A 14,349-nucleotide genomic window follows, 5' to 3' on the forward strand; every position below is an offset into this window, starting at 1 on the left:
TATGACGTATTTTCATTTTCATTTGTCTCCAGATATTTTTGGATTTCTCCTTTAATTTCTTCATTGAGCCATTGATTGTTCAGTAGGATGTTGTTTAGTCTCCACATATTTCTGACTTTCTCAGTTTTTCTTTTTTTTTTTTTTGTAATTTATTTCCAGTTTCATAGCATTGTGTTCAGAAAAGATGCTTGGTATGGTTTCAATCTTCTTAAATTTATTGAGGCTTATCTTGTTTCCCCACATATGGTCTATCTTTGAGAATGTTCCATGTGCACTTGAGAAAAATGTGTATTCTACTGTTTTTGCATGGAGTGTTCTATATATATCTATGAAGTCCATGTGGCCTAGTATATTATTTAATTCCACTATTTCCTTGTTGACTTTCTGTCTGGATGATCTATCCATTGATGTAAGTGGGGTGTTGAGGTTCCCTACTGTTACTGTGTTGCTGTTAATTTCTCCTTTTAGGTCTGTTATTAGTTGCTATAGGTACTTTGGTGCTCCTGTGTTAGGTGCATACATATTTATAAGTGTTATGTTCTCTTGGTGGAGTGTCCCTTTTATCATTACATACTGCCCCTCTTTGTCTCTCATTGCCGTTTTTATCTTGAAGTCTATTTTGTCTGATATAACTATGGCAACACCTGCTTTATTTGTTTGCCACTAGCTTGGATTATCATATTCCACCCCTTCACTCTAAGCCTGTGTTTGTCTTTAGAACTGAGATGTGTTTCCTGGAGGCTGTATATTGTTGGGTCTTGTTTTTTGAATCCATCCAGCCACTCTGTGTCTTTCAATTGGAGAATTCACTCCATTTACATTCAGAGTGATTATTAATATATGAGGGCTTAATATTGCCATTTTAGCACTTGTTTTCTGGTGGTTCTGTATTTCCCTTGTTTTTTGTCCCATGTATTTCTGACTGCCAATTCAGTTTGGTGTTTCTCTATGCTGGTTTTCTCAGTTTTCTCTTTATTTATCATTTGCATCTCTGTTCTCATTTTTTGTTTAGTGGTTACCATGAGGTTTGTATAAAAGATCTCATTGATCAGATAGTCCATTTTCTAGTAGCCTCTTATTTCCTTAGTCTAAGCAGGTTCCATCCCTTTCCTCTTCCCCTTCTAAGTTATTGTTGTCCCAACTTATTCCATTTTGTGTTGTGAGTTTGTGATTAAAATGTAGTGATTATAGTTATTTTTGATGCTTTCTTTCCCTTTATCTTTAATGTTATAATTGTTTGCTAACCTGTTTTGATTGAGAGCTGAAATTTTCTTATTTTCTCGGTCTATTTATCTCCTCTCTCAAGGCTTTGTAAACCTTTCTTTTTTTTTCAGGTATGAGGGCCTTCTTGATCATTTCTTGTGGGGGGGGTCTTGTGGCAATGAACTCCCTCAGCTTTAGTTTATCTGGGAAAGTTTTTATTTCTCCATCATATCTGAAGGATTGTTTTTTTGCATAGAATATTCTTTGATGAAAGTTTTTGTCTTTCAGTTTTGAATATATCATTCAACGCTCTCCTAGCCTGTAAGGTTTCTGCTGAGAAATCCACTGAAAGCCTCCAGGGGTTCTGTGTGGGTTATTTTCTTCTGCCTTGCTGCCCTTAATATTTTTTCTTCGTCATTGACTTTTGCCAGTTTTACTAATATATGACCTGGAGAAGGTCTTTTTACATTGGTGTGATTAGGAGTTCTATTAGCTTCATTTACATGTAATTCCAGCTGCTTCCCCAGGCTTAGGAAGTTCTCAGCTATTATTTCTTTGAGCAAGCTATCTGCTCCTTTCTCCCTCTGGAATACCTACAATCCTTATGTTGCATTTTCTTATTGATTCAAATATTTCTTGGAGAATTTCTTCATTTCTTTTCAGTCTTAGTTCTCTCTCCTCCTCCACTGAAACATTTCTATATTTCTGTCCTCTAAATTAATAACTCTGTCCTCCGTAATATCAGCTCTGTTTTTTAAGGATTCCAGATTTTTCTTTATCTCATTCATTGTGTTCTTTGTCTTCAACATTTCTGATTTTTTTTTTTTTATAGTTTCAATCTCTTTTGTGAAGAATTCCCTCTGTTCATCAATTTTATTCCTGAGTTCATTGAACTGGTTTTCTGGGTTTTCATGTAACGCATTGAGTTTCTTTATGATAACTATTTTGAATTCTCTGTCATTTATATTATAAATTTCTGTGACCTCAGGATTGATTTCTGGGTACTTGTCATTTTCCTTCTGGTCTGCAGTGATAATATACTTCTTCATGCTATTTGATGGGATGGACTTTTGCCATAGCATAGTGATAGTATCTGGTCACAGATTCCACTAGTCACCAAGGGGGGGGGCAGGAGCTATGTTTTCTGAGCCTGCCATGATCCCTGGCAGTTGTGCCTGTCTGGAACTCTTTTGAAGATCCTCTGCTCTGACCAACCAGCCTAGCTGGCAGGCCAGGCGGGAGGGGGCGCTTTTGTTCATGTGTGTGATCCAGCATGCTCCCACTCTGCACTCACTGTCTGCCCAACCAGGGCTGCTTGGCTTCATGGGTTGCCCCCCACAATTGCTTAGCCACCTCGGTGTAGAGTGTTCCTATGGGCTGGGAGGCAACTCCAAGAGCAAAAGTGTTCCTGTGGAGGGCTGCCTTTTCCCCCTTCTCCTCTCAGAGTCACATGCTGTCCACCATGTGAGGTCCCATGCTGTAGATCACTGCTGCTCCAGAGGGACAGGTGATCCACTTACCTCATTCCACTGCCTCCCAGGGGGTCCAGCACCCCCCCTTCAGAAGTATGGCTACACGGATCTCTCAAATATCTGTTTTTCTGTGTGAATGTCCTCTGTTGGCTTATGAATGTCCTTTTCATTGTTTCTTAGGGGGGATAGGACCCTTATATTAAAAGTGAGGTTTATGTTACAAGTTTCTCCCTTTAACAGGGCTGTTAATTTCCTCCCTGTTATTTTACTTTTAAAAACTGACACTAGCAGACAACAATGCCTAGGTCAAGACCATAGCACCTCATCTGCCATTTTGTAAACCCATACTTGAAATTGCAAAGTTCTTTTTCTCCCTAATACCTGAAAAATAACAACTAACTATAGATACTACTTATTATCTGTGACCTTGGACAAAATGAAAATGTAGGCACTTTTAGCAAATAGGGAATATGTAACCACTAAAGAAACATTCCAATCAATGGCTTGGCACACAGCAAGAGATTCATAAAATATTCCTTCCCACTTGGGGGCACAGCAGGAATCAGACAGCAAGGTACCCTGCCCACGCTGAAAGTCTAATCACAAGACCTATGTCTCTAATTCTCTCTCTTGAGTTTCTCCTAAGAAAACAGGGACATCTTTGTCCTCAGGAGAAGTTACCCTGTCTACATAATTGCATTGCATCTTAGGAAAAATCATCTCTTCCAATTCTGCAGGGATAATGGGCCCAAGTACAAGACAATTACTGTTCCCTCCTTTTTATACTTTTGGGGTTCTCTCAAAATAGTTTCTTTAGTTCAGCTGCAATTAATCTCTAGTTCCCTATTGACCCATCACCACCCAGTTTTGCTTGGGGTAAGCACATCTCTCCACCCTGCAAACAATTGCTGGGCTCAGAGGTGAAATCAAAAGACAGCTGTATTCTGAGTTGGCCCAAAGTGCAGCATGGAGAAGCAAAAGACCTGGGAGTTGGGGTATTAGGAAACCTTCTGGAACATTCAGCCCCTCCTTGGAGGGAGTGATGAAAGTGGGGCCTCCTTCTCAGTAAATCACAGCACTGGATCCCAGAGCTCATTTCTGTGTGGCTTCTCAGGCCTGGCCGTGCCACCCCATTGGGCACCTCTGTGGCCCATATCTCTGTCCACTCTCCAAACAAGTGCCCCAAAGGCCCACCACCCAGCCATATCCTCTTACCACTGTGTGGTGGTGATGACTGGGGCAAACAAAGGCATTGGCTTCTCCATCACATGTGACTTGTGCTGGCAGTTCTCCAGAGACTTGGTGCTCGTGGCACTGGATGAGGTGCTGGGCTGGGCAGCCATGCAGCAGCTGCAGGCCAAGGGACGGAGTCCTTTCTTCCACCAACTGGAATCAATGGCCTGCAGAGCATCTGCACCCTGAATGACTTCCTGCACAAGGAGTATGGGGGCCTAGATGTGCTGGTCAACAACACAGGCATAGTCTTCAAGAGTAAGTGGACATGAGCTTAGAGGTGAGGCACCCTGCATGAAGGTGGCCAGCCAGGGTGGGGTGGGGCAGCAAACGTTGCTCTGGGGCCTGTGGCTCCTAAGGCATCTAGAACAGATTCCCTAGGGAAAGAGGTCGGACCAGAGGCTACAGAGAGAGCAGAATCCTCCAAAACTAGCAAGCCTTTCCACCCAGATAGCCTTTGCAGTTCCATTGAACTGATTCTTAGGGATCTCCTCCCGGTTTTCACACAGTTTCTCTTGGATTGGACTTTAGAGCAGTTCAGTGACTTTTTAACTTATTTTGAAATAAACAAGAAATCGTAAGAATGGTACACAGAGATCCCATTCTGTGCCCTTCACTTACCCTCCCCTAATGGTGACATCTTACAAAACTATAAAGCATTGACAAGTGAGAAAATTGACATTGGCACCATACTGTGAACTAACCAAAGACATTACTTAGAATTCAGAAGATTTCACATGTAAAAGAAAATTTTGTATTGTTCTATGGATTTTTACCAAATGACTACTATTTACTAACACTGTTCTCTTTACCCCTAAAAGCTCCTGATTCTACATCCTTTCATATAAAAGCAGAACTGACAATGAAAACAAACTTTTTTGGTACCCGAGATGTCTGCATGGAGCTACTGCCTCTCATAAAACCCCAAAGTGAGTATGATGAGGAACCCAAGCTATAGCGTATTCAGCATGATCTGGCCCTGTCTGCCCCTGATCTCATCTACAAGCCCCTGCTACCTCTTCTTGCTCAGCCACACTGGCTTCCCTGTTGTGTCTCCACTCGGCCAGGTACCCTTCTGCCTAAGGCTCTGTAAACTCTTGTCTAGTGGTCTTCAGTGCTCTCTGTCACGCTGGTTTTGCATAACTGAGTCTTAGCCTTCAGGTCTGTGTTCAAAACTTTCCACAGTGAAGCCCATTACTTGCTCCATGCCCCTCACATGTTGCAGTTTCCTGAAGATTCAGTCCCAGACTCTCCGTCCTCTCTCATCCTCTCTCAGAGTGATCATATTCAGGATAGTAGAGTCTTCACTCACCCCAATTTATTAGGCCCCTCTAAAATCTGTCACTTGCCTAGAACATTCCCAGAGCTCCAGACACATTTTGTCTTCCTGCATCTCCTTCCCCTCTTGAAGCCCTCTCTTCCTCCCCTGAATCCCCAAATCTAGAACATTTCCAGAAGATGCTCACTTATTCCCCATACCACCTTGGTCACTGACCTCATCATCCACCCACCAGGATCCTGGATGTCACTATGCCCGCCCCCTTATTATCACTTACAAGTTCCTACAAGTGGTCTTACTCAGTTTCTCCCCAAGCTCTTCCCTTCCCTCTCTGCTCTACAAAAGACCCTCAGCTATAATTGCTGCACAGTTAAAAAAAAAAAACCCTCCTGAGGGACCTCCCTTCTTGAGTCATTTCTTTTTTGAGCATTGTCTGTACTCTCTGTAAGCACACTCCCCTCCTGAATATCCTTCAGGAACAAAGTCCAAACCCTTAGCAAGACTTGGGGAGATCTCTGTAATCTGACCTGCCTAACTCCAGGCTCATTTTAACTCCCCTTAAATGTGCTATGTTCTGAAAAAAAAACAAACTATCATATTTCTTTGGTTGTAAACTACTGTAATACTTACCCGAAAGTAATGGGATTGTGGGAACAACCACACATTAAATATACCAATTAAGACTCGCAGATACATTTAGAAAGATTAAGAGGTGTGGCCTGGAATTGAGTATCCACATGAACAGTTTACTCACAATTCTGCCCCTTTTCCGTGTCCTGCCCTCCAGGAGAGTTCTGTCACTTCTTCTAACACTGGTTCACTAGGGACATAAAGAGCAATTCTTTCAAAGTCCCCTGACCCCTTCATTCACCCCAACACTTGAGGGCAGCAAAGGAGTTCCTTGTGCCACCATCACACATTCTACATGTATTCATCTTAGAATCATACAAATGAATTCTGGCCAGTCATTTTTCTTGCTTAACTGGGCTGTGTTAGTTCTTTGTCTGTGCTTGGTCCAGAAGGAGGAATGGGTGTACTCATGGATTGCTAAGGCAGGGTCTATTCAAACAATTTATCTTGCCTCACCAAAGTTAGGGTTAATGGAAATGTAAATACGTGCTACATTTTTGATATGGAGCAAAATTTTCTTGCCTTTTGAAACAGGAGAGTCCTTCCAGTATTTGGGGCAAAAGGCAGCCACAGCAGTCATATTATCATGACTTTATTCTACCCTCTTTGGGGAGAAAATCTGGGACAAATCATAGTTAGGGAAACCAAAATTAAACACTGTCCCTAGTTCCCCTTATCTCAGATTTTAGGATGTAGACAACAATCTAGAATGGTTTCCATAGAATCTCTGTGGGAAGCATGAAAGTTCCAAAGAAGGAATTGCAATTTGTTTCTGGAATGGAAGAGTATTGTGATCTTAAGGATTACTGAGGGATTACAGATGTGGATTTCTTTTTATATTTAATCCTATCCTTAAAAAAGTTATTCTGAAATACTCTAGCCACACAAAAGGTAAGAATCTACCCTGCCCAGATACCCACTACTGAGCTTCACTAATCAATCTATATCAATGCCATTTAAATCCCATCACTTCTTCCCATCTCATTTCACCACTGTTCCCCAAAGTAAGCATCATCCTAAATTTGAAGAATGCTCTCTTTAATTCTGGTAGCTGTTAATCTGCTTTTTTTCCCCTTAAATTATAATATGTGTTTATTTTGAAAAGGCATTAGGGAGAACCATCTCTAAGGAATCAAGCAAACATCTGAAATCTGGACACTCTTGTTCATCACATATTAGCTTCAAGAGTCCTAGGAGGAACGAAACAGCTTTGTTAAGGCTACACTTACCAAGTAAACATTTAAAGAAGGTGTTATCAACCTTGATTTAACGGGTACCACTTTTCAACTTCCTACTGTCTGGGAAATCACTAAAGGAAGTTGGGTGGGAAATTACTGTACTAAAGGTATCTTCCACATCTGACATTTTCTGGCTCTAGAAAGGATGGGTGGATTGACTTTTCTTGATGTGATGTGCTAGGAATTTTAGATATTGTCTAAATGAAACTCAACGTCACATGCACAGCTGGGTGCAGACCTAGTTCTTGTGGCATCCAAGCTAATTGTTCTTCCTACTACTCAATGGTCCGCAAATATTTTTTACCGAGGATACCGATCTTCAAGTGAAGCTGTAGCCAGTCAGACCAGAGTGACTGATGAGAAAGGAAGACTCAGCCCTTTGCAGGCCAATGTCTTCTTCAAAAGAGGGCGCCCGGGTGCCTTGGCAAATCCCAAAGGGCTGCAGGAGACACGGTTTAAAACTCTTCAATGTTTCATGAAAACCCCTTAATCCAGAGACTTAACAAGCAGTACTCATGGAATTAGATGAAAATGGACTTATGTGATGAATGTGAAATCACAAAGGGTCCAGAGAACCAGATGTGCACTTAATGCCTGTGAATAGACAACTAGAATCAAGTAATGCTTTTAAAGTTTGTTACTGGTGACAAGAAGGTGTCTAAACTACACTTTGTCCAGATCACTTTGGCTCTGGTTTTGGATGGTGAGAGTTTGTAGAGTGAAGAAGAGATGCTGGGACAGACCCATTAGGGAAGAGACATCATACAAAGAGTTCTTGAGCAGCTACTACGTGTTAAGCCCTTGGGACGTGGTCTATGTGTTTCCCTATTGATTTACACTTTTGACAGAAAACATGGCTTTCTTAAAATAAATCATTGGCCATATACAGAATAGTCGCCTGGATAAATTTAAGCCTGACACACACATCAGTCCCACCAGTGAAAGCATCCTTTCTTAGATGTGTGACACATTTTTCTCAATGATGTGGAGTGACTTTTAAAGGGCTACTCTTTCACGTACACACACAACACACACCCTAAGCATAAGAAAGTCTGGATGGCCCACCACACCTCTTAGAGGATTAGTAGTGTGCATTCCAATGCAGTGTTCCTCAACTGCATTCTGAAAATGATGAGTACACTCCAGAAACAAAACACTTGTATCAGAGTCTTTGCTGTGTAACCTCCAACAAGTGCTTCGTGCTTTTGTGTTTTCTGTCCTCATGGTTCAGACCAGAAGATCTACAGGCTCACTCAGCTCTGAGGAGTAGCACTCAGGCAGCTGCCACCTCTAGGGAATTGGATGGTGGGAAGGACTGTTGTGGGGAAGGGGGACAGGGATGCAACACCCACATCCAGGAATTTACCTAGAAGATCTTTACACTCCCTAATCATGCTTCCCTACCATACACAGGTAAGCATCTTCCCAGCTGATTCGTGACTTCCTGAGGTAGATAATAGAGTAGAAAAAGGGTCATCACTTCATTACAGTGTATAAACAACATAGAGACATTTAATGGTATTTCTCAATCTACTGTCTAGACTGAAGTCTCTGAGAATACGATTTGAAAGCCCTATGAGTAGTTGTAACTGCCTTCTGGTATACCAGTTGTCCACTCTGGCTTCCTCTCCCCTAGCTTTTTTCGTCTTCATCTCCTGTGTGTTGAAATTTTGATTCATGAAACATGTATTATTCTCGTCATGAGAGAGGCAGATAATGATTTTGAGAATGAATTTAATTCTATTAGGACCTTTGACTGTGCTTACTAAAACATTTCACAAGGAGGTTCAGTTTATTCTTATACATCACATGTTCCAGATGAAAGGAGGGACTGGAATAATTGACTCGTTTTTAAAATGTGTTCATTCTAGAAGACTGTTGGAAGATTAACAAGACAGTTTCTATAATTCATTGTAATTATGTCAAAGATTATTTATTGAGAGTCATAGAGCCATGGAATATCTTTTTTATTGATTTTTTTCCACTGCCATTCCTATAGTAGGATGGAGCTCAAGTTATGGGATTTTGAAAGTCTTTCTCAATATTTACTTTAAAAAGGGAGAGTTTCCTAATTTACTTGAATCTCTTATTGGTTGTATGGTCTCATGATTTTTATAATGTTTAAAATATGCACTTAGATGTAAAAATAATAAACTCTTTATACATGTTAATATAAATTCATTTTTACGTATACTAACCATAGTTTCCAAGAAATGTTAGTGAGTATTGTGTCACTGGTTTACACTTTTAACAGCTTTATTGAGATATAATTCACACACCATACACTTCACCCATTTAAAGTATACAGTTCAAGGGTTTTTATATTTTTATTTTTGTCACTTTGGTTTATAATATTGTATAAATTTCAGGAGTACATAATTATATTTCAGCTTCTGTATGGACTGCATTGTGTTCACCACCAAAAGTCTAATTTCCATCTGTCACCATAAATATGTGCTCCTTTATGCCTTTCACCTTCCCCCCACTCTCTGCCCCTATGGTAACCACCAATCTGTTCTCCTCATCTATATGTTTGTTTGTTTATCTACCACTTATGAGTGAAATCATACAGTATTTCTCTTTCTCTGCCTGACTGACTTAACTTACCATAATAGCCTCAAGGCCCATCCATGTTGTCACAAATGGCACATTTTCTACTTTTCTTATAGCTGAGTATTTTTCCACTGTGTATATATATATACCACATCTTCTTTGTCCATTCGTCTGTTGATGGGCATTTGGGTTGCTTCCAAGTCTTGGCCACTGTGAATAATGCTGCAGGGAGGATATAGATGCATATATCTTTTGAAATTAGTGTTTATGTGTTCTTTTGATAAATACCCAAAAGTGGAATACCAGGCTTACATGGTATTTATATTTTTTATTATTTATTTATTTATTTATTTATTTATTTATTTATTTATTTCTTGGTGAGGAAGATTCACTCTGAGCTAACATCTGTTGTCAATCTTCCTCTTTTTTTTCTTTTTTTCTTCAGGAAGATTCGCCCTGAGCTAACACCTGTGCCAAACTTCGGCTATTTTTTGTGTGGGTCGACGCCACAGCATGGCTGACAAGTGGTGTATGTTTATGCTCGGGATCCGAACCTGCGAATCCTGGCCCACCAAAGTGAGGCATGTCGAACTTAACCACTATACCACTGGGCTGGCCCCTATTTTTAATTTTTTGATAAATCTCCATACTGTTTTACATAGTGTCTGCACCAGTTTGCATTTCCACCCACAATGTATGGGGTCTCCTTTTCTCCACGTCCTCTCCAACACTTGTTATTTTCTGTTTTATTAATAACAGCAATTCTGACCGACATGAGGTGATATCTCATTGTTGTTTTGATTTGCATTTCCTTAATGATTAGTGATGTTGAACATCTTTTCATATGCCTATTGGCCATCTGTATATCTTCTTGGGGAAAATGTTGGTTCATATTTTCTGCCCATTTTTTTACTGTGTTGTTCATTTTCTCCTGTTGAGTTGTATGAGTTCTTTATAAATTCTGGAAAATTAACCCTTTAACAGATATATGATTTGCAAATATGTTCTCCCAACTGGAGTGTTGTCTTTTTGTTTTGTTGATGGTTTCCTTTCCCATGCAGAAGTTTTTTGGTTCATGTAGTCCCATTTGTTCATTTTTTCTTTTGTTTCCCTTGCCTGAGTAGACAAGGTATTCAAAATATACTGCTAAGACAGATATTGAAGAGCATACTGCCTAAGTTTTCTTCAAGAAGTTTCATAGTTTCAGGTCTTACATTCAAGTCTTTAATCCATTTTGAGTTAGTTTTGTGTATGGTTTAAGATAATGGTCTACTTTCATTCTTTGGCACGTGGCTGTCCAGTTTTCCCGACACCACTTACTGAAGAAACTTTCCTTTCTCCATTGCATATTCTTGGCTCACTTGTTGAAAATTAGCTGTCCATAGATGTATGGGTTTATTTCTGGGCTCTTAATTCTGTTGCATTGATTTTTGTGTCTGTTTTTGTGCCAGTACCCTGCTGTTTTGGTTACTATAGCTTTGTAGTATATTTTGAAATCAGGGAGTGTGATACATCCACCTTTGTACTTTTTTCTTAGGATTCCTTTGGCTATTCATGGTCTTTTGTTGTTCCATATAAATTTTAGAGCTCTTTGCTCTATTTCTGTGAAAAAAGTTGTTGGAACTTTGATAGGGATTGCATTGAATCTATAGATTGCTTTAGGAAGTAAGCACATTTTGACTATGTTAATTCTTCCAATCCAAGAGCACTGAATGTCTTTTCATTTCTTTGTGTCTTCTTTGATTTCTTTCAACAATGTTTTATAGTTTTCAGCATACAGGACTTTCACTTCTTTGGTTAAATTTATTCCTAAGTATTTTATTTTTTTATTGCAATTGTAAATGAGATTGTATTCTTTTCTTTTTTTCTTTTTTTCTTTTTTTAATTTTATTTATTTATTTATTTTCCCCCAAAGCCCCAGTAGATAGTTGTATGTCATAGTTGCACATCCTTCTAGTTGCTGTATGTGGGACACGGCCTCAGCATGGCTGGAGAAGCGGTGCGTTGGTGCGCGCCCGGGATCCGAACCCGGGCCGCCAGCAGCGGAGTGCGCTCACTTAACCGCTAAGCCATGGGGCCGGCCCTGAGATTGTATTCTTAATTTCTCTCTCTGCTACTGCTTTGTTAGTGTATAGAAATGAAACTGATTTTTGTATGTTGATTTTGTATCCCGCAACACTACTGTATTCATTTATTATATCTAAAAGTTTTTGGTGAATTCTTTAGGGTTTTCTATATATAAAGTCATGTCATTTGCAAATAGTGACAGTTTCACTTCTTCCTTTCCGATTTGGATCCCTTTTATTTTTTTTCTTGCCTGATTGCTCTGGATAGGACTTCCAATACTATGTTAAATAGGAGTGGTGAAAGTGGGCACCCTTGTCTGATTCCTGTTCTTAGAGGGATAGCTTTCAGTTTTTCACCATTGAGTATGATATTAGCTATGGGTTCGTCATATATGGCCTTTATTATGTTGAAGTACTTTCCTTCTATACCCATTTTCTTCAGAGTTTTTATCATAAATGGATATTCTATCTTGTCAAATGCTTTCTCTACATCTATTGAGATGATCATGTGATTTTATTCATCATTTTGTTAACGTGGTGTATCACATTGATTGATTTGTGGATGTTGAACCATCCCTGCTTTCCTCGAATAAATCCTACTTGATCATGGTGTATGATCTTTTTAATGTATTGTTGTATTCAATTTGCTAGTATTTTGTTGAGGATTTTTGCATCGATGTTCATCAGTGATATTGGCCTGTAATTTTCTTCTTTTGTGCTGTCCTCGTCTGGTGTTGGTATCAGGATAATGTTGACTTTGTAGAATGAGTTAGGAAGATTTCCCTCCGCTTCAATGTTTTAAAAGAGTTTGAGAAGGATTGGTATTTAGTATTTGAATGTTTAGTAGAAGTCTCCAGAGAAGCCATCTGGTCCTGCACTTTTATATTTGGGGAGGTTTTTGGTTACTGTTTTGATCTCCTTACAGGTTATGGATTTATTCAAATTCTCTATTTATTCTTGATTCAGTTTTGGAGCATTGTATGATTCTAAGAATTTACACATTTCATCTTGATTATCCAATTTTTTGGCATATTGCTTTTTATAGTGTTCTCTTATAATCTTTTGTATTTCTGAGGTGTCTGTTGTAATTTCACCTCTTTCATTTCTGATTTTACTTATTTGAGCGTTCTCTCTTTTTTTCTTGGTCAATCTAGCTAACGGCTTATCTATTTTGTTTATCTTTTCAAAGAACCAGCTCCTAGTTTCATTGATTTTTTCTGTTGTTTTTTAATTCTCTATTTCATTTATTTCTGCTCTGATTTTTATTATTTCCCTCCTTCTACTGATTTGGGGTTTTGTTTGTTCCTCTTTTTACAGTTCCTTTAGGGGCACTGTTAGGTTGTTTATTTGAGATTTTTCTTCTTTGTTGAGATAGGCCTGTATTGCTATAAACTTTCCTCTTAGAGCCACTTTTGCTGTATTACATAAATTCTGGCATGTCGTATTTTCATTTGTCTCCAGGTATTATTTGATTTATCCTTTGATTTCTTCATTGAGCCAATTGTTGTTCAGTGACATTAATCTCCACATATTTGTGGCTTTACTCAATTTCTTCCTATAGTTGATTTCTAGTTTCATACCATTGTGGTCAGAAAAGATGCTTGGTATTATTTCAATCTTCTTAAAGTTATGGAGACTTGTTTTGTAGCCTAACGTGATAAATTCTGGAGAATGCTCCACGTGCATTTGAAAAGAATGTGTATTCTTTGGTTTTGGGATGGAATGTTCTGTATATATCTACTAAGTCCACCTGGCCTATTGTGTCATTTAAGGCCAATGTTTCCTTATTGATCTTCTGTTTGAATGATCTATCCATTGGTGCTAGTGGAGTGCTAAAGTCCCCTACTATTATTGTGTTATGGTCTATTTCTCCTTTTATGGCTGCTAATAATTGTTTTACATATTTAGGTTCTCCTACGTTGGATGCGTAGATATTTATGAGTGTTATACCCTCCTGTTGGATTGTTCCCTTGATCATTATGTAGTTCTCTTCTTTGTTTCTTGTTACAGTTTTTGTTTTAAGGTCTATTTTGTCTGATATGAGTATTCCTACCCCAGCTTTATTTTCGTTGCCATTTGCACGGAGTATCATTTTCCATCCCTTCATTTTCAGTTTGTGAGTGTCTTCAGGTCTGAAGTGTGTCTCTTGTATGCAGCATACATACAGTTCCTGTTTTTTTATCCAAGCAGCCACCCTATGCCTTTTGATGGGAGCATTTAGTCCATTGACATTTCAAGTAGCTATTGATAAGTGTGTACTTACTGCCATTTTTTTTTTCTGGGTGTTTTAGTAGTTCTTTTCTGTTCCTTTCTTCTTCTCTTGCTCTCTTCCCTTGTGGTTTGATGGATTTCTTTACTATTACGTTTGGGATCCTTTCTCTTAGTTTTTTGTGTATTTATTATAGGTTTCTGGTTTGTGATTACCATGAGGTTCATACATAATAACCTACTTATATAGCAATCTATACTAAGTTGGTAGTCTCTTTAGTTTGACCTCTTTCTAAAAGGTTTTACTCCCCTCCTCCCACATTTTATGTTTTTTATATCTTATCTAATCTCTTTTGTGTGCATGTGTATCTGTTACCCTCTTATACAATTTAATAAGATAATTTTTTCCTATTTGTGGTCTTCTCTTTCCCCCTTAAATAAGTCCCTTTAGCATTTCTTATAGGACT

General features: G+C 38.9%; 1 pseudogene; it reads left to right on the forward strand.

The window, feature by feature from the left end:
- Positions 1 to 3,641: 3,641 nt before the first annotated feature.
- LOC131392981 (carbonyl reductase [NADPH] 1-like) overlaps positions 3,642 to 14,349 on the forward strand; it is a 29,025-nt pseudogene continuing 18,317 nt past the window's right edge.

Source organism: Diceros bicornis, chromosome 27, assembly GCF_020826845.1.
Source record: "Diceros bicornis minor isolate mBicDic1 chromosome 27, mDicBic1.mat.cur, whole genome shotgun sequence".
NCBI lineage: Eukaryota > Metazoa > Chordata > Mammalia > Perissodactyla > Rhinocerotidae > Diceros > Diceros bicornis.